Source organism: Daphnia pulicaria, chromosome 1, assembly GCF_021234035.1.
Source record: "Daphnia pulicaria isolate SC F1-1A chromosome 1, SC_F0-13Bv2, whole genome shotgun sequence".
NCBI classification, from domain to species: Eukaryota; Metazoa; Arthropoda; class Branchiopoda; order Diplostraca; family Daphniidae; genus Daphnia; species Daphnia pulicaria.
Genome location: NC_060913.1, coordinates 19,036,133 through 19,053,121, shown reverse-complemented (window position 1 = coordinate 19,053,121; position 16,989 = coordinate 19,036,133). Strand labels below are relative to the sequence as shown.

General features: G+C 43.9%; 1 non-coding gene across 1 annotated transcript; it reads left to right on the top strand.

Annotated features, from left to right (window-relative positions):
* The first annotated feature begins 4,727 nt into the window (after nt 1–4,727).
* On the top strand, nt 4,728–4,800 carry Trnat-agu. Its single transcript has one exon. It is a non-coding gene; the product is annotated as a tRNA-Thr (tRNA).
* Nucleotides 4,801–16,989: the final 12,189 nt, after the last annotated feature.

Genomic DNA, 16,989 nt, shown 5'->3' with positions numbered 1-16,989 from the left:
CAAAACGATCAGCAGCAAAGCAGCCAACATGCCGGCTCAGTCGTCTGCTTCAACTGCAATGGAAACGGACACAAAGCTTATCAGTGTCCAACAAAAAGAGAAGAAGAACGTGGTCAGGCGAGACAAGAAAATTTCAACAAGAAAAGAGGTTTTGGCTGTATCTCTTCGTCATTGTGTCTGGTTGCACGGGAACACAAGGTCTGGAACGCTGATTCGGGCGCAACTAATCACATGACTGATCAACGGTCCTTCTTCACCACTTTCAAAATAATTCCACCCGGAACATGGAAAATCAATGGAATTGGTGGTGTTGAACTACAAGCCCTTGGTATAGGAAACATCGACGTCATTACAGAAGTAGATGGTGCGAAGCTTGAAGGAACATTCCACGACGTGTTATACGTTCCCGGTCTTGGAATTAATCTTTTTTCAATTGGAGCAGCCACCGACTGTAACGTCAATGTTGAGTTCACTGATACACAGGTATGATACAACTCGTAAAAAAAAAAAAATTACAGTCATGACTCGAGATTTATGTATATAAATATTTCCTTACCAACAGGTCTTTTTCGCTAATAAGGAAACTAACGAAAAATTCATGACTGGCTCCCGTGTCGAAAACTCCCTCTACAGATTATGCGCTACGACCAAAAACCCAACGGAACTGAACGAAGAATCTTCAACAGCGCTCTACGGTGTTGGTAATGGGAGTACCAAGGCGTCCCTCGAACTTTGGCATAGAAGATTCGGCCATCTCAACTGTCAAGACATTTTAAAGATCAACAAATCTAAAGCAGTATACGGCCTGCACCTCAACGACGTAAAAAAACCACTCATATGCGAAGGTTGCATCTTTGGAAAACTCCACCGTAGCAAGTTCCCAACCGGATGCGGCCGCGCGGAAAATATCGGCGACTTGATCCACTCCGATGTCGGGGGTCCATTACACGTGCCAACTCCTGAAGGCCATCGCTTCTTCGTCATCTTCAAAGACGACAACAGCAGTTATACAGTAGCCAAACTCATGAAGACGAAAAATGAAGCTGGCACGCATTTCATGGAATTCGCAGAAATGATGAAAACCCAAACCGGAAGGCCAATAAAAATACTCAGGACGGACCAAGGAACCGACATCCTCGGCGGAAACTTTAGCGAATACAAAAAACGTACTGGTCTTATTCATCAAACTACTGCTAGGTACACTCCACAACAAAACTCTCGTTCCGAGAGAACGATGCGTACAGTTGTAGAGGCCGTGAGAAGTGGCCTGTACACTAACGACAACAGCAACCAACTTCCGTGCAACATCAGAAATGAAGTCAGAGAACTCTGGGGCGAATTTCTTCTGGCTATCGTTTACATATTCAACCGGACTCTCACCAGTCACACAGAAGTCACTCCGTTCGAGAAATTATTCGGCAAGAAACCATCGGTTGCCCACCTAAGGGTTCTCGGCTGCCGCGCATACGCGCACGTTCCCGACCAGCTACGCAAGAAACTAGATCCTAAAGGCGAAGCATGTTGGATGGTCGGCTACGGTGAAAATCAAAAGGCCTGGGGACTTTGGAACCCTGTTGAGAGGAAAATAATCGTTTCCCGTGATGTCACCTTCGATGAAACAATCCTGATTGGAGATCACCCACTCACAGCTGTAAATGACAAGAGCCCATTGGAACCAATGCAACTATTAGTAGAAGTACTTAATCAGGTATCTTGCTTATACTAGTAGCCATACATAAACAAACAAAATCTATTTTTTGTGTATATATATTTATATATGTGTATATATGTATATGTGTATATGTGTATGTGTATATATGTATATATATATTTTATATATATATCCATTTTTTTTTTCCACCAGACTCAACTAATCGAAGGTGTAGATGAAAGCCAAGACACTCCCGATAATCAAGATGCATCAGTCGAAGAAGCTTCCCAAGTCGAGGCCTTAGAGGAGGAGATTGAACGGGCTCCTGGCGGCAGAAATGAAGAGGGTATGGAAGTCCTCGACGTTGCGGATGCGGAACCTGTTCACGTTGTGACTCCTGATCACGCCAACAAGAATCTAGAAGTGGATGAAGTCCCCAACATTGACGCCCCACCGATATCGAGTCACGATTCACACAATTATCGAAGGTAAAAACTAATCGCTGTTTCGAAACAATTACTGGCGCTCACCACCTTCTATATATATTTCATAGACCCACAAGATCCGGCCGCGTGCCAAGATATACGAATCGATACGTCGAATATATGGAATCATTCGGAAATGCAGCATCCACTGATCCAGCCCCTAAGCGCTCTTCATTTTTCGAACTAGAAGTTGATGAACCACAAACCTACAAACAAGCGGTGGAATCAAGATATGCGGAACAGTGGTTACCCGCTTTCAAGGCAGAGTATGACTCTCAGATCAAGAACAAATCGTGGGTGCTCATCCCAAAATCCCAAGTACCAACTGAGTGCGCTATACTGCCTCACAAATTGGTTGGGAAATATAAGCCGGGCTATGGAGACCCACTGCAGCCAGATTTCGTGGCCCCACGCTTTAAAGGAAGATTAACAGTTGTTGGATGTCACCAGCAGTACGGCGTCGACTACGAAGAAACGTACGCACCTGTGCCACGCCTTGACTCAATTCGATCTGTTCTATCACTCACCGCATCGCTCGGATACAAATCATTTCAATTCGACGTGGCCACAGCGTTCCTGAACGCGGATGTTGACAAACCAATCTTTATGACCCAACCCGAAGGATTCGTGGTGTCTGGAAAAGAAGACCACGTGTGTAAGCTTTTGAAAGCAGTCTACGGCATAAAGCAGGCTCCCCGTCTTTGGTGCAAGACCTTCATCGCCGCCCTACTCAGATATGGTTTTAAGGCACTGGACGCAGATATGTGCGTGTTCATCCTGGTAAACAACAGCATCGTGTCATATCTCTTCATCTGGGTAGATGACGGATGGTTTTCTAGTAGTGCTGATGAGGAGTGTCAACGCTTCGCTACTTGGATCGGTAACTAATAAGTTATAACCCTTTTTTTCCCATTACTCACAAATCAAATTTCCTACCTCTTTTGTCAGGTAACGAATTTGAAGTAAGATGTCTCCCCCCGACCAGATTCGTTGGTATGAACATCGAGTACGACAGGGAAAATAGCCAAGTATTTCTCTCGCAGCAGCACTCGATACTCAAGGCACTGGAACAGTTCGGCATGACGGATAGCCATCCCAAGCTGACCCCAGCCGAATCCAGCGTTCACCTTTCTAGTTCGATGGTGCCACGCAACGAGGGGAAAGTGGACATGTCTTTAATCCCCTACCGTGCGACAGTTGGATTCCTGCTCTATCTCTCATCTACCACTAGACCGGACATTGCTTACGGCGTTGGACAAGTGTCAAAATTTTGCGAAAACCCACAGCCGGCGCACTGGAACGCAGTCAAACGTATATTCGCTTATCTGAAAGGTACGCTCGACTTCGGTATATGGCTGGGTGGACGGAAGGATGAAGGAGCCGTAGTCTATACCGACGCCGACTACGCCAGTGATGTAGACGACCGAAAATCCATCTCAGGATGCATCGCTTTCTACAAGGGAGGGCCAGTCGCATGGTCGTGCAGGAGACAAGAATGTGTTTCTATCTCAACTACCGAGTCGGAATATGTGTCCTTATCTGATGGAGCGAAGACAGCTCTTTGGCTCAACGCGCTGGCTAACGGCCTAAACTCGTCTCCGGTCCCAATGGAAAAGTCTTCAGGCGACGAGGTACCACCAAATCCCGTTAAGATGTATTGCGACAATCAAAGTGCTATTTGTCTGGTCAAAAATCCGGTCCATCCGAGGCGATCAAAACACATCGACGTGAGATATCACTTTGTAAGACAGCTGCAAGAAAACAACAAGATCGCCGTCGAATTCGTTAGCTCCAAAGACCAACTGGCCGACATCTTCACGAAGGCTTTGCCAGCGCCAAGGTTCCAAGAGTTACGTGAACGCATCGGGGTAGGACCATACGAGAAGAATTGAGGAGGTACGGGTTTGAGAGAGGGTATTAGAAACGGCTGTCCATTTGGCAAACCCGCTTTACCCCCTTCCCCTCCTTTGAGCAAGTGACGACGCCAGGCTTTTCTTTAAGTCTGGCAACGTGGGTGGGAGTCATCTTAGAAAAGGGGGGGGCTTCCTTTTTCCTTCTTCTTGTCCGTGATCTCGTGGAGTGTGGTAACGCTGTATGTGCTCTGTGTTTCGTATGTATGTCTCAAATGTTGCTTTGTGTACCCCTTGCGTCATCGACAATATACACTCAGTGCATTATATCTTATTTATTTTAACATAATCATCCCGTGTTTCTTAGAATTCAGAAAAAGAACTGATAGAATCGTTAAAATAAGTTCTATTATAGCGCAGAATACCGTTAAATTGCTAGTTATAATGATTATTTTCTTGGTAGTCTAATTTTGACTGCCTACTCGGGCACAATTCCATAGGTATTTTCCATTCTAAAATTTAAACACCAAATCATAATAACTAATTGTGCAGCATGGATCTGCTCTTCTTAGTAAGAGACCAGGACTCGTAGTATCGTTGAAAATCTCGTTGATTTTTTTGTTAATTGTTCTTTGTGCTGTGGAACAGTTGGGAACTTTAAAATAAAAGTAATCAATTGTAAAACTGCTGTTGTGACGTCATGACCACTTTTGAGATTGTTGTCCTATGAATCCGTTTTGTGGTCCTATGGCTTAGATGGCAAAGCGCCTGCCTAGTAAGCAGGAGATCACGAGTTCGAGTCTCGTTGGGACCTGTAAGAAATGTCATCATAATCATCCCGTGTCTCTTAGAATTCAGAAAAAGAACTGATAGAATCGTTAAAATAAGATCTATTTTAGCGCAGAATACCGTTAAATTGCTAGTTATAATGATTATTTTCTTGGTAGTCTAATTTTGACTGCCTACTAGGGCACAATTCCATAGGTATTTTCCATGCTAAAATTTAAACACCAAATCATAATAACTAATTGTGCAGCATGGATCTGCTCTTCCTAGTAAGAGACCAGGACTCGTAGTATCGTTGAAAATCTCGTTGATTTTTTTGTAAATTGTTCTTTGTGCTGTGGAACAGTTGGGAACTTTAAAATAGAAGTAATCAATTGTAAAACTGCTGTTGTGACGTCATGACCATTTTTTAAATTGTTGTCCTATGAAGTCGTTTTGTGGTCCTATAGCTTAGATGGCAAAGCGCCTGCCTAGTAAGCAGGAGATCACGAGTTCGAGTCTCGTTGGGGCCTGTAAGAAATGTCATCATAATCATCCCGTGTCTCTTAGAATTCAGAAAAAGAACTGATAGAATCGTTAAAATAAGATCTATTTTAGCGCAGAATACCGTTAAATTGCTAGTTATAATGATTATTTTCTTGGTAGTCTAATTTTGACTGCCTACTAGGGCACAATTCCATAGGTATTTTCCATGCTAAAATTTAAACACCAAATCATAATAACTAATTGTGCAGCATGGATCTGCTCTTCCTAGTAAGAGACCAGGACTCGTAGTATCGTTGAAAATCTCGTCGATTTTTTTGTAAATTGTTCTTTGTGCTGTGGAACAGTTGGGAACTTTAAAATAGAAGTAATCAATTGTAAAACTGCTGTTGTGACGTCATGACCATTTTTGAGATTGTTGTCCTATGAAGCCGTTTTGTGGTCCTATGGCTTAGATTGCAAAGCGCCTGCCTAGTAAGCAGGAGATCACGCGTTCGAGTCTCGTTGGGACTTGTAAGAAATGTCATCATAATCATCCCGTGTCTCTTAGAAATCAAAAAAGAACTGATAGAACCGTTAAAATAAGTTCTATTATAGCGCAGAATACCGTTAAATTGCTAGTTATAATGATTATTTTCTTGGTAGGCTAATTTTGACTGCCTACTAGGGCACAATTCCATAGGTATTTTCCATGCTAAAATTTAAACACCAAATCATAATAACTAATTGTGCAGCATGGATCTGCTCTTCCTAGTAAGAGACCAGGAATCGTAGTATCGTTGAAAATCTCGTTGATATTTTTGTAAATTGTTCTTTGTGCTGTGTAACAGTTGGGAACTTTAAAATAAAGGTAATCAATTGTAAAACTGCTGTTGTGACGTCATGACCACTTTTGAAAATGTTGTCCTATGAAGCCGCTTTGTGGTCCTATGGCTTAGATTGCAAAGCGCCTGCCTAGTAAGCAGGAGATCACGAGTTCGAGTCTCGTTGGGACCTGTAAGAAATGTCATCATAATCATCCCGTGTCTCTTAGAAATCAGAAAAAGAACTGATAGAATCGTTAAAATAAGATCTATTTTAGCGCAGAATACCGTTAAATTGCTAGTTATAATGATTATTTTCTTGGTAGTCTAATTTTGACTGCCTACTCGGGCACAATTCCATAGGTATTTTCCATGCTAAAATTTAAACACCAAATCATAATAACTAATTGTGCAGCATGGATCTGCTCTTCCTAGTAAGAGACCAGGACTCGTAGTATCGTTGAAAATCTCGTTGATTTTTTTGTAAATTGTTCTTTGTGCTGTGGAACAGTTGGAACTTTAAAATAGAAGCTCCTGGAACAGGGCGCCACTTTAAACCTGGATATGGCGCTAACAACGCTCCATACATCCGAGGCCACCCGTCTTCAGGCGTCCACCATCAAACAGGGCGGCGCGCCTACCATCCACCAGCTAAAGACTCCTGCAGGAAAATTACCCATGGGCAAGCCTGTCATTTAACATCGCGATCAGCAGCGCGGACGTCCAGCAGCTCGTTTGCATACGCCCGGAACTAAGCCGTATGGGTGTTGGAACTGTGGGTCAGCCTCTCGTCACGCTAAGGAGGATTGCCCCGCCTTTGGCAAAGAATTTCAGGGTGCCACAAAACGGGCCACTTCCAGGCTTTGTGCACCAAAGGCAGCAGTTAAACCTCGGAACCTGAGTCGGCTGGCAGCATCACTATTCATTCCATCGTTCCTGATGACATTGTCCAGCTTGGCGTCTCCCCGGCTTCCAGCAGCTCCACTATTTTCATCCGTGTGATTCCTTACTCCGGGGCGTCAAATTATGCCATCCCGGCCGCCATGTTCTGGAGCCACTTCAAACACGTTCCGTTAATGGATGGCGTACAAAACGCAGTAACGGCCACCGGGGTGGCGATTTCTTCACTTGGTCACTTCCCTGCCACGTTGTCATGGTCCAGCGGATCATCCCTCTCCGTGGCCACAACTATCCATATCCTACGAGACCTTCAACATCCCGTACTCTCCAAGGCGTCTCAGAAACAATTCGGCATGCTACCGGCTCAACATCCGCATTTGTGCGTGTTAGCTGTGGTTACGCCTCCGCCTTTGCCAGCTTCAACTCCCATTGATGACTTCATGGCTACATTACGCGGTCTTATGGCGGAATGCCCTTTGATTTTCGATGGAGTGTGCCGGCCTATGCGTGGTCACCGGCACCCACGCCAGGTTGTCGCCCCCTCATAAGCGCGCGTTTTCCCTGTTTAACAGAAAAAAATGGAGCGCGGGATGGAAATGGGGGGGGGAGAGAAAGAGACACACACGGGCAAAAAATAAAAACTGTTTTCAATTTAAAAATGAATACATTAATTATGACGCGAAAAATCTGAAAAATAAGAGCATTGTTCAGCTAGTGAACTTCTTCATTTCAGAGTGTTCTGCGTCTTCCTAGCTGTACCCGTTCTGTAGTTATCCTCCCTTAACCTTTTTTCGACGCCAAAGTTATTTTGGCTGTGCTTGACTGAAATTAAAAGTACAGATTGCTGAGGATGTCTCAAACCACTCAATTAAAAAGAAATAAAAAATTCCTTTTTTTACTGTACTTTTTTTTGCTTTTTTGTTTTTTGTCCCGTCAGGAAAGTCCCGTTCGGCACTTCAGTCACCGAAAAACGGCCAAATTTCCTAGCGACTGCCGTCCGCCGGGACAAAAAAAATGTTTCGTTCGCGCGAGAGAAAACAAAGGGATGGGAGCGGAAAAAAGGGGAATTCTACTTTTTCGTTTTTGAACTTAAAATTCAACTGAGATAACATAAATGAAAAAAATTGAAAATCAGACCTGATATAAGCTTAACGCAGGCCAATTTTTTTTTTAAAGTTGCATTTCCCTAGCTCTAGCCATTCAACTGCAAAAAAGGCCAAAGTGGCCTAATTTGCATAAGGTCCACGGTCCGTCGGATTCCAAAGACTTTTAGAACCAGCTCAAAGTACTTCAGGAAATGTAAACAAACATCTGAAAAAAATCAGAGGTGTTTTCATTACTTTTAGCTATGTACATACTAAATTTGAAAGCATTTGGTTAAAAACTGTAGTACTGAGAGGACTGCAAAAACAGCGTTTTTGCATAAGGTCCTCTCGGGCTTCCAAAGACTTTCGGTAGGTACTGTACTGCACTGAGAAAATGGTCGAGATTCCTTCGTATGACCATTCCCAGCTAGCAGAGTATATTTCCCAAATATTGCTAAAATATTATATTCCTACAATTGAGATGTTGGTAAAATAATTTTTTTAAATATTTTTCCAATATATTTTTGCACCCAAATTTGTTGGCTCACAATATTTTTTCAACTTGTTTTACTTATTTTACTTTTATTGGTGAAATAACAGTTTTACTACTTTTAAAATTTTGACGGAAATTTGAATCTGGTTGTTGTGTTTATGGTTATATAGTCCAGCGTGGAATATTTATTCATCTTCAACTTGTTATTAGGCAAGTTCTTGTTTTGGTCTTGAGTGGGTTTGAACCATTACACCTTAAGTTACCAATCCAATGCTATAACCACTACACCAACAGCGATATTACAAATGTTTTTCGACTTGAAGCAATAAAAGTTTTCAACTTCTAGAAGCCACGTAAACAAGGGTTTAGAGGTGATTCCCTATAGGGGTTTGTCCCGACAGGCAACAGACAGATGCAGAGGATCTCGCCAAGGATGTCCCTACGGCCAAAAAAGGGATAAGTCTAGTCCCGTAATTGTAAAATATTGTTTTCCGAGAATATTCTTCGGTCGATAACCCACATATTGGTATAATATTAGATTATTACTTTGCTGCGTCAAGGTGGCTGTTAAATTGTTTTGTTGATTTCGCAATGAATGACTATTATGAAAGATGAATAAATCAATATTACTTTTTGTTATTTTCCCAATAACGGACCATTAAAAAAGTAATAAATCCTTTTTTTATGAAAAAGCTATAGTCTTTTACATTTAACATGCGTTCAAAATCCTAAATGTTTTATATCGTATTCAATTCGTTAGTTTTGCATACAATTGCCTAAATGAACAATCCAATTGTCTTAAAATCCAAATCTTGCACAAGTCTCGAACAACTAACTTACGTACTTCGAAATTAAAACTCTACCTTCACGCTAACGTGATATAATTTATCTTAAACGTTAAGGAGATGAAAATGTTAAAACTGCTATTATTATAATATCTATATAGGTAATTCTATGGAGGTTGGTTCAAACCCACTTTCAGCAAACAAATGACTTATGAAACAAATAGTCTCAATAATCATAAATTCCTACACTGATGTAATTAAATCGATTTTGCTCACGCTGGGCTATAACCATGACAATGTGTAAGTATGCACTATCCATCTGGTCACATCGGGACTTTATCATCATCTCCGTTGCTGGTGTAGTGGTTATAGCATTGGATTGATGACTCAAAAGATGATGGTTCAAACCCACTGTCGGCAAAAAAGGCAGCAGCTAACCGATCATTTAGGATTTTGAACGTGTGGTAAATGTAAAAGACTTTAGCTTTTCCATAGAAAATGATGTATTCCTTATTTAACAAGCAATCCACCACTCAAGTGCACCAAATCCATGGACCCCCCTTTTTTTTCCAAATCCGCTATGGGACTTAAAAATCTGAAATAATTCAGGCATATCCAGTTTTTTACTCCGGATTTACCTGTTTTTGCAGAATTTAAATATTCCCTGCCGTTCGGGAGATATTTAATGTTAAAGTTTGAGTTTATTCAAATTTTAACAATTTTTGGGGGTCTTTGGCATCGCTTTTTGGGTTGATGCTAACCTTAAAAAAAAAACTAATTGAACCAAAAGTTTGCTCGGCCATCCCTTAATACCAATCCAAAAGGAATTTACATTCCGAATTAGATTGGCCGAGTTATTCCCAATCTACTAAAGTGTAATTTTGACCAGTTTCCCACCCAGCCTAGTCGCCATTTTTTAGGACTCTCCCTCGCGTTCCTAGCGGATGACAGACGAAGCATACGAGTTCTCTACACCTCGGGCTTCATATTGCCGGCCACTAGACTATATTAAAAGGCCTACAGTATGTCCCCCGGTCTAAAGTGAAGGCCAGGAAAGCGTAGCTTCGTCTGTAGAAATATGGAACCTGACCCGGGGATCGAACCCGGATCGTCGTGGTGAGAGGCCAGTACTATACAGATGGGCCACGAAATCATATCTGAGGTTAGAAGATAAAGCTAATAATGGAATTTTAGAATCAAACTTTGCCGCGAAAAGACAAAGACAGTTTCTCCGAAATTTTCTAAGTGTCGAGAAGGAGCCAAAAAATAAAAACGGGACGCATCAGAGACTTCTACGAGAGGGAGTAAAAAATGACGTATCCGACAAGATTAAAATGAGTAACGTGTTCAAATAAGGGCTCGCAATGGGACATCTTAGAGATTCCCCTGTGCCCCCCGCACCATCCGCACGGCTTTGGTCCCGCCTTGGGACAAGAATTCCTATCTGGGGTGTCATTGCTTGATGAACGATTCCAAGGCCGTAACCAGAATCCGGCTGCCTTTCCCAATACATCGACAGCTCCGGCAAACGATGATATCCCATCAAGAACTGTACTCCGAGGAACGCATCAAGTTCATATCTGTCGACTTAACCTCCAGGAAGCATTTCGCTAGATTGCCTCCCTTCTGGTCTGCCTCCAAATCTCCTAGATGGTGGATTGCCTTTTTCAACGTAATTCCAGGAGTCTCGGATCCGTTTATTTGTCTTTTCTAGCAAAAGATCAAAAGTTTGGAATCCGCCAAGCATAGACCAAAAGAAGTGGAGATTACTAATCTCAGATTAGTATCACACGGATGGAACTTCGAAAATACGGGGCCCACAGGTTCCTTTGCAGTAAACGGGTAGGAATACTGCCGGTACTGTGGCTCCTGATTCTCATTATCATTCTCTTGGTAATCTTCTTCCACATCAGTCCAATAGCTCACTCCCTTCCAATGCTTGTTGAAGGCTTTATGGTGTGCGATTAATTTAGCATCGGCCTTTCGTTGCATTCTAAGCTTCACCGCATCTGAATTAACCTTTTTAGGAGCCATGGATGGATGTCCTTTAGAAATGCGAGGACCACGATGTCTCAATTTCGCATTGCACAGTCCGATTTTTTTTCGAGCGAAGTAACGAGTCACTTCGTCGTCGGCAACTTGACCGTCAGAAGAGCACCCTACCTTGGTGGTTGACCGGGTCATTCTTCTCCTCTTTTCAGGTGGCGAGGAACCACCTTTAAGATCAGCATTTGTGATTTATTTTTTGTTGCCTTCGTCGAACCATCCGGATTAAAAGCCAGGCGTTCCAACCTGACGGTCACTTTCCGCAAATTGAACGCTGACTTAGCTTTAACCGGAGGTTCTTCGTTGGCAGTCTCTTTTTCTTTTTCGGCAATTGGTTCCTCCTCACCAGCCGGCCCCTGATCAAGAACCGGCTCCCTTTCAGGCGCCAGCTCCTGACCAGGCTCCTCAACCGGCTCCTCGGCGGCAACCGATTCCTCTACATTATTTTGAGCCTCATCTCCGATATCAGTATCGATGGACGGCTCTTTATTCCCAGCTTCTCGTTCCTTTGCCTCTTTTAATTGCTGCCTTTTTAATACAGCAGCGGCGGCGGCATTCTTGGCTGAATTTTTCACCGCTCTCGACTTTGCATATCTTACGTCTCTCTTTTTATTTTTCGCCATTTTTATCAATCTGAAAATACAGAATAAAAAAAAAGGCACGATTAGTCTTTGTGAATTCGCCAAAAGGATATCGAATTGCCTTACGTCCTAAGCCTTATATGACGGTCTTATTCTATCATGCAGGGGGAAAGCATGCACATGCAGGAGTAACCGGGGCTGATTCTTATCCAGCGCCTTTCACCGCTTTTCGGAGTTTCCTCACGAGACAGCAGTAATCAACGCACGGATAAGAAAGTACAAGAGGCTTTGTGTAAAATGTAATTACACGGGCACTAATAGCGCCTCGAAGACTTCAAAATCAATTCAAAAGAACCGTTGGACGGAAAGAAGTTTTGCTACGGAGGAAATGAAACTACAACTAACGCCGAACCGGACAACTTCCCATTCTGCGTCTTCGTTCCATTCCCCAAAGCTCCCCGTCGATACCAAAGTTTTTGCGTCGAAGCTACTAAAGAGAGTTCGCGCTTTCTTTTCGCCTCTTTCGCCTTCCCTTCGATATCTATCCAACCACCGGCTTCAAATTCACTTGAACCCTTTTTTTGTATTTGAGGCATCGCGGACACTTAAGTCGCGCGGCATCCAGATAGGTATGAAAATAAATAAGGAGCGTAGGGCGGAAAGGAGCTCAGCTACGGAGGAATGAAACTAAAACTAACGCCGAACCGGACAACTTCCCATTCTGCGTCTTCGTTCCATTCCACAAAGCTCCCCGTCGATACCAAAGTTTTAGCGTCGAAGCTACTAAAGAAATTTTGCGCTCTCTCTTCGCCTCTTTCGTCTTCCCTTTGATTTCTATCCAACCACCGGCTTCAAATTCACTTGAACCTTTTTTTTTAAATTTGTATTTGAGGCATCGCGGACACTTAAGTCGCGCGGCACCCAGATAGGAATAAAAATAAATAAGGAGCGTCGGGCGGAAAGGAGCTTTGCCACGGAGGAAATGAAACTACAACCAACGCTGAACCGGACACTCCCAATTCTTTGTCTTCGTTCCATTCCACAAAGCTCCCCGTCGATACCAAAGTTTTTGCGTCGAAGCTACTAAAGAAAGTTAGCGCTTTCTCTTCGCCTTTTTCGCCTTCCCTTCGATAAATATTCAACCACCAGCTTCAAATTCACTTGAACCCTTTTTTTTTTTGTATTTTAGGCATCGCGGACACTTAAGTCGCGCGGCATCCAGATAGGAATAAAAATAAATAAGGAGCGTCGGGCGGAAAGGAGCTTTGCCACGGAGGAAATGAAACTACAACCAACGCTGAACCGGACACTCCCAATTTTTTGTCTTCGTTCCGTTCCACAAAGCTCCCCGTCGATACCAAAGTTTTTGCGTCGAAGCTAGTAAAGAAAGTTAGCGCTTTCTCTTCGCCTCTTTCGCTTTCCCTTCGACATCTATCCTACCACCGGCTTCAAATTCACTTGCACCTTTTTTTTAATTTCTATTTGAGGAGTCGCGGACACTTAAGTCGCGCGGCACCCAGATCTCTAATTCCCAGGGGAATTAGGGGCTTTGATACATTGCATCCGCCTGCAGGGACATATCTGGCGGAGACTTAAAAGTCCCGACGGTTCGCGATCAAAGGTTCTCGTGTAGACTTCGATCGGAGCCGCCTGACGTGCCAGAAATGTCCCTACACCAAAACCTCGTAAAACACGAGAATGGCTCGTACGAATCGTTTGAAACTCTTACCCTCGATCTACCGTTGGACGATTGACATATGTTGAAAAGGCGATTCAATTTTGTGGGTATATCATTGAGAAAACAGCTTAAGTGTGAGGCACTTCGTCTGATTTTAATTTCTCTTGTCTGCCTACTGAAAAGCCGTAAATTTTTTTGTGCCGACGGTAGATTATATATTTATTATATATTTGTATTTGTATAGCGCACTTTCCATATTATAGATCAAATGACGCTTGGGTTTTGGGTACAGAATCACAGATAGTCAAATTAAAAATTATGCATTAAGCGCGACATCGAGTAAGTGTTTCCCGAGTCTAAATCTAAAAGTTCTGAGATCGGTGGAAATCTTGATGTCCTGGGGCAATCCGTTCCAGAGAATTGGTGCAGCATGAGAGAATGCACGAGAACCGTACGTTGTTCTAGCAAGGGGTTGAACTAGCCTACCCGATGTAGATGAACGGAGGTTTCTGGTCGGTATGGAACGTTCGATGCATCGAGAGAGATAGGCAGGGGCCAGACCATTCAGGCAACGGAAAGTAAGGACACACAGCTTGAAATGGACTCTTAATTTAATAGGCAACCAGCGTAGGCGACTGATGATAGGCTTAGCATGGTCGAATTTGCGGGCGCCGACGACCAGTTTAGCAGCAGCATTCTGTAGTCGTTGAAGACGGGCGATCAGCTTCTCTGGTAGATTGACGAGCAGGGAGTTGGCATAGTCGACATGCGATAAAACCAATGCATTAACAAGGCATTTCGCAGCTGAGGTGGTCAGGAACTTCCGAATTTTGCCAATCGTCCGTAGTTGGAAGAAGCCGATCTTGCACACCCGCCCAATTTGGGCCACCATGGAGAGGGAGCTATCAAGGATAACACCCAGGTTTTTAACTGAGTCGGACGGTGGGATGATGGTGTTATCAAGGGCGAGAGGAATAGGCGCTATCTTGGTCGCAGCGTGAGGAGAAGATGTGTAGAGAAGAAGGTTCTTGCCTGAGTTAGGCTTTACTTTATTCCTTGTGAACCAGTCAGTCGTGGACGAAGCACAGTTGGCCAGGGCAGTAAGAGCATTCACTTGGCCAAGAAAGTCAGGCAGAATTGGAAAGCTTAGGTACTCTTGAGTATCGTCGGAGAACTGATGCATCTTCACACCAAAGGGAGTAGCCAACGTTCGTACCGGATTCACATAGGTGGTAAATAGGACTGGGCCTAACACTGAACCTTGCGGCACCCCCGTCGTAAGCACTACATCAGGCGAGCAATCACCGTTGATCGCAACACACTGTTTTCTTCCGCTGAGATAGGAACGAAACCAATTGAGAGCCATCCCACGAATACCGAAAGATACAGAGAGACGATCGACTAATGTCGCATGATCAATTGTGTCGAAAGCGGCACTAAGGTCGAGCAACAAAAGAGCGTTTCCACATCCACAATCGATAGCTCGGAGATGGTCATCAACAACCGACAGGAGGGCCGTCTCGGTCGAATGGTGTGCTCTATAGGCGGATTGGCAAGGAGAGATAAGGTCGAATGCAGCGATGTGGTCATTGAGTTGGGAGAGGACAAGCCGCTCCAACGTCTTAGACAGGAACGATAAGCCAGAAACGGGTCGGTAGTTGGCTAAAACGTCACGATCGAGAGAGTCGTCCTTTAACAAAGGAGTGATCAAGCCCCGCTTCATGGTATCTGGGAATTGGCCGGATGAAATAGAAAGATTAGCGATTTTGGCAATCGAAGGAGCTAGGGCACTAAGCACTTTCTTCAGGATCGATGTTGGAATCGGGTCGAGGGGACACGATTTTGCTGGGGACACGCGGATAATGTCGCACACCATAGAAGTAGTCACCGGCAAGAAACCATTCATAAGATCTGCCTCACTATGAAGAGTAGAGAAAAGACATTCTGGCGGAGGAGGACTATCAGGCGGCAAACCGTCGGCTAATATGTCAAGCCCCTCTCGTAATTTGGAAATCTTCGATGAGAAAAACTCGTTGAAGGTCACAGCAAGGTCAGAGGAAGAAGTGTGCTTCGGTAGCGACAATTGTTTCGGTCTACCCATCAGACTGTAGACTAGTTGATAGAGTGGCTTCTGGTTACTACCACACTCGGAGACCTTAGCAAGCAAGAAGGAGGCCTTGGTAGACTTCAAAAGAGCAACCATATCCATCTTGAGCTGATTGTAAATTTCCAAGTGAACTGTTAGTCCGCTGCAGCGCCAAACCCGTTCGGCTTTCCTCAATACGCGTCTAGAGCCGCGTATTTCATCCGTCATCCAGGGAGCAAGTGGGCGGAGGACGATGGTTTTCTCCTTCCACGGTGCGTGCTTGTCTAAAACCACCGCGAGACCATCGTTGTACTGTTGAACTAGTTCGTCAAGTGAATCTTCCGGGTTCGTAATAAGCGGCAATGTCAACAGGTCGGCCTTAAAGCTGTCCAGATCAATCGACTTCAGTTGGCGGAATCGAACCTTCTTAGTTGGAAGTAGAGGACGTTTAATATTTAGCTTACACGAAACTACATTGTGATCACTGATGAGGTCACCCACTACAATGTTAGACACCATGTCGTCGCAAAGACGGGTAATGATAAGATCCAGTGTATGACCGCGCTTATGGGTCGCCCCACTGACGCGTTGCACCATTCCAAAGGACTCAATCAAAACTAAGAACCTTTGGCCTGCTACATTACAGCTGGAATCAATATGAAGGTTGAAGTCACCGAGTATAATCAACTTGCGACGCGTCGATGACATACCTTCAAGTAGCAGAGCGAATTCATCGAGAAACGTAGGGAATGATGAATCGGGTGGACGATAGATGACAATAAGCCGGATGTGTTGCGATCTGATGGAAAATTGGACGTCGAGGTGTTCAAAAGATAGTAACTTTGGGAGTTCACTCAACCTCTGGTATTTGATAGATTCTTTGAACAAGACGGCCAAGCCGCCACCTCGACGTTTTCCGCTTTTGTTGATCACTCGTGGACTGTGGATGGCAGAATAGCCAATTGGACACATTGCTTTTAAGTCAGTATCACCATGATCGATTGTCAGCCATGTCTCGGTAATTGCTAAAACGTCAACTCGAGTGGTCAAGATAAGGTCCGTGATGAGTTCACTTCGTTTCGTCAAAGAGCAAGCGTTCACTAGGCTGAGATGAGTCTTAATTTCCGCGCCACCGCTGCTTCTTTGCCTAACCCTTCCTCCGCGTTTTCCCCGACTAGTGGGTAGACGCAAAAGTATGCCGCACTCTCTGAGTGCTTTGTAATCAACAGCTGTAACCCTCAGGGGGTAAAATTGGTGATGGGGAAACGTCATGTCGT